Consider the following 4354-nt stretch of genomic DNA (forward strand, 5'->3'; position numbering starts at 1 on the left):
GACCAGCCTTTTACTTGACCTACTACACTACCCAGCAGGAGAACTGGAGTGTTACCTCCCATCTGCCTAGCACAGTATGAGAGACAAAGTCTCACCATCCTGGCTTCTAAGGAGCATTCTGGCTGTACTTTTCCAAGACAGACTTGTTTGTCCTTCTGGCCCTCCATGGTGCTTTTTATATTCTCCTCCAACATCATCATTTAAATGAATTTATTATATTACATAATAAATTATTGAATGCCCATCTTTCATATGCATATGAGGCTATTAAAAATACCATGGCTTGGGTCAGGCTTACCTTAGCCGTCACTTTAAAGAATTATTATGCAGCAGATTTGCCTAATTCAAGACGTCCTTTTACTTCTTGATTGCTTCTTTCATGAGTGTTGATAGTGGATCCAAGCAAAATGAAGTCTTTGACAATTTCCATTTTTTCTCTATTTATCATGGTATTAATTATTGGTTCAGTTGTGAGAATTTCGTATTTCTTTACATTGAGGTACAATTCATTTTGAAGACTGTAGTCTCATCAGTAAATATTTTAAGTCCTCTTCTCAGTCAGAAAGTTTGTATTGCTTGCATATAGCAGGTTGTTAATGAGTCTTCCTCCAATCCTGATGCCACAATGTTCTTCATATAATCCACCTTCTTGGATTATTTGCTCAGTATGCATATTGAATAAGTATAGTAAAAGGTTACAACCCTGGCACACACCTTTCCTGATTTTATCCCTTGTTGTGTTAAAAAAAAATGCCTTTTGGTCTATGTAGTGTTTTCTCCTGAGCACAAGGAAGTGTTCTGAAAAACCCATTCTTTGCAATGTTATCCATTGTTCGTCATTTCTACACAGTTGAATAATAAGTCATAAGTAAACATCTTTCTGGTATTCTTTGCTCTCAGTTCAGATCCATCTGATACCAACAATGATATCCCTAGTTCCACGTCCCCTTCTGAATCTGGCTTGAATTTCTGGCAGTTCTTTGTCGGTGTACTCTCGCAATGTTTTTTAAAATTATCTTACCATAATTTTAATTTCATGTGTAAGTAATGATAGTGTTCAATTATTTCCACATTCCACTGGGTCACTTTTTTTTTTTTTCCATGTAGGCACAAATATGGATTTCTTTCTATTATCTAGTTCTGCATCAGTTTGGTGAATGATTTCAACTTGCATTCCATTAATTCCCAGAGCTTTGTTTTTCACCATATACATACATGTTGTTGTTAAGTGTTGTCTAATCAGTTTCAACTCACTGCAACCCTGATTAGGGTTTCTGAGGAGTTGCTGGTGGATTTAAACCCGAGTTGCTGGTGGATTTAAACCCCTGACCTTACAGTTAGCAGTCCGGTGCTTATCCTATAGCACCACACCAGGACTCCATGGATATGGGTTTCTGAGGCTTTTAAGTCTTTGCAGGAGCAGAAATTCTCATCTTTCTTCTGTGAAGTGACTGGCATTGAACCATGGATTTTTGTGGTTTGCAGTCTAGTGCTGATCATATGGAGCCACCACGCTCCCCATATGTAGATTTAGATATAGATGTTTATCTCTCAAATACACATACACACGTGTGCTAACATGGGCTGCCGGACCAGAAGTAAGCAGTATGAAGGAGGAAAAAAGACTGCATAACATTTATGTAAAATTAGATATATGCGGAAAAAAAAAAAAATTTTAACATACAAGGGAACTTCAAAAAGTTCATGGAAAATAGAATTAAAAGATAAAAATTAAAATATATAAATTTTATTTCTCAATGTAAGCCCCATCAAGGTGAAGGTACTTTAGTAGTGATGATAGCAGTCGTTTGGTCCATCCCTAATTAACTGAGGGTCCTGGGAGTTTAGCCGTGTTAGTGTTGTTGTTGTTGTTGTTATGTGCCGTGGAGTCGGAACCGACCCATAGCGACCCTGTACAGGGTTTCCGAGGGTGTAAATCTTTACCGGAGTAGAAAGCCTCATCTTTCTCCCGCGGAGCAGCTGGTAGTTTCGAACTGCTGACCTTGCGGTTCACAGCCCGAGTCGTAACCACTACGCTACCAGAGCTCCTATCCGTGTTAGTGTAGTGTGTGTTAAATATGCCAATAACCTACTGCACTCGGTTCTATTCTAGCTTCTTGGGATACATCAATGAAACCCCCCTGCCCTTTTGGATTGTATATTAAATGGATTAGAGATACAATTAACAAATGAACCAGATACTTTTCAATATTACAATCTCTAGTGGCGCTTCAAGAAGCTCCGGTAGCTTAGTGGTTACGAAGCGGGCTGCGAACCTTCAGGTCAGCAGTTCGAAACTACCAACTGTTCTTCAGGAGAAAGATGAGGCTTTCTGCTCCGGTAAAGATTTACAGGCTCGGAAACCCTGTACATGGTCGCTATGAGTCAGAACCGACTCCATGGCACATAACAACAACAACAACAACAGTGGCGCTTCAGAATAATGTGCTGGACTACAATGTCGATTGAATTGCAAGGTCGGCAGTTCAAGCTCACCAGCTGCTCCTCAGAAACCTTATACAGGGTCGCTATGGGTCAGAACCGACTCTACAACACTTAACAACCACGACAACAAATAAAGAAAAAGCAAGGTGAGGAATATCAATAATGATGCAGTGAGTGTAAGGCACTATTCAGGTAGGATGTTTCTCTTTCATGTTGACTAGGTGACATCTGAGCAGAGAATTGAATGAAGTTGGGGGAAGAGTCATCTGAAGTCTGGGGGAAGAGCATTTCAGACAGAGAAAACAGCAAATATAAAAACCCTGAGGCAGGAACAAGCTTGTCATGTTCAAGAAACTGACAAGTCTAGTAAGACTAGAGCAGTGTGCAATAGTAGGGAGTAGGAGGAGATGACTCAGGATATAGGCAAGAGGCAAACACAGGAGTTTGAATTCTATTCCAAGTGCGGTACTAAGCCACTGAGAGTCTTGAAAGGGGGGGATAAATACAGAGAGGTTTACATTATAAAAAGATCATATATCTCAAAGATGAGAATCCAAATTCCATTTTGAGTTCCTCATTTGGGAGCCCCTTCAGATTTTGTATCACATTTTTCTTACTATTCTTAATGGTATAAAATATTTTCTTTTGGCAAATGAATTTTGTTTAAAAACAAACAAACAAACAAACAAACAAAAAACCATGCATCTTGTGGTTAGGCTATTGAGTAAGATTGGCTAGCTCCCATATCTTCCAATTGGGTGGTAAATGTTACTTTGACCAATGAGAATAGTTTTCTAGTTTGTAACAGAGATGTCCACTTAAAGTTATAATTGTTGATAGCTCCTGGATGTTCTCTAAGGGACAGGCATTGTGCTATCATGCACTATCAAGACACAAAAGTACAGAAATACCTAAAACATGTGGGATTGAACTCACATGCCATGGGAAAGGTATATTTTCCTAAAAGGAAGAAGTTAGGGCTTTCTGGAAGTAAGAGGGATTAGTAAAGAATTTATGATGATCTTGGCATGAGAGGGGAGATTGGGGATATGTGAAGAAAATGGCTATTGAGGCAGGACACTATACGGTCTGTTTGGGAATAATGAATAGTCACAGGTACAAAGTTACAATGTTATAAAAAAAAATAGGGAAATGTAGTTGGTAAGATAGTTGTGAGTCATATTATGAAAGGTCTTTGATGCAAAATAATCTGTTTTTAATTCCTTAGGCTAAAGGAAACCATTGAACATTTTTAAATAAAGGGATAGCAAAATTAGAATGCTGATTTAGACGGCTAAATATGACAGTTGTGTAAAATGAAAGCAAGGAGAACCAAGATAGGAGATCATTGCTGTAGAGCCTGGTGATGTGAAGTAGCAGAGGCCTGAACTAGGGTGGTGGTAACAAGAAAGTAAGGGAGGCAGAGGTGGCAACAGATTTAACAGCCGCTGATAATGGGATCACAATGAGGGAAGGGGAAGTTATCAAGGGACTTAAACATTTGGACACCTGAGTAGTAAGATTTCAACCTGTAAGAATCATGGTTGTTGCTGTTAGGTGCCATTGATTTGGTACCAACTCATAGTGACCCTATGTACAATAGAATGAAACATTGCCTGATCCTGAGCCAATGTCACAATTGCTTCCTTCACTGTACCAGTCCATCTCATAGGGGGTCTTCCTCTTTTTCTCTGACCCTCCACTTTACCAAACATGATATCCTTCTCCAGTGACTGGTCCCTCATGACAACATGTCCAAAGTATGAGAGATGAAATCTGGCCATCCTGGCTTCCAAGGAGCATTCTGGCTGTACTTCTTCCAACATAGATTGGTTTCTTCCTTTGACAGTCCATGGTACTTTCAGTATTCTCCTCCAACACCATAATTCAAGTGCATCAATTCTTCTAC

This window comes from Chrysochloris asiatica, unplaced genomic scaffold, assembly GCF_000296735.1.
Source record: "Chrysochloris asiatica unplaced genomic scaffold, ChrAsi1.0 scaffold00134, whole genome shotgun sequence".
In the NCBI taxonomy this organism is placed as follows: domain Eukaryota; kingdom Metazoa; phylum Chordata; class Mammalia; order Afrosoricida; family Chrysochloridae; genus Chrysochloris; species Chrysochloris asiatica.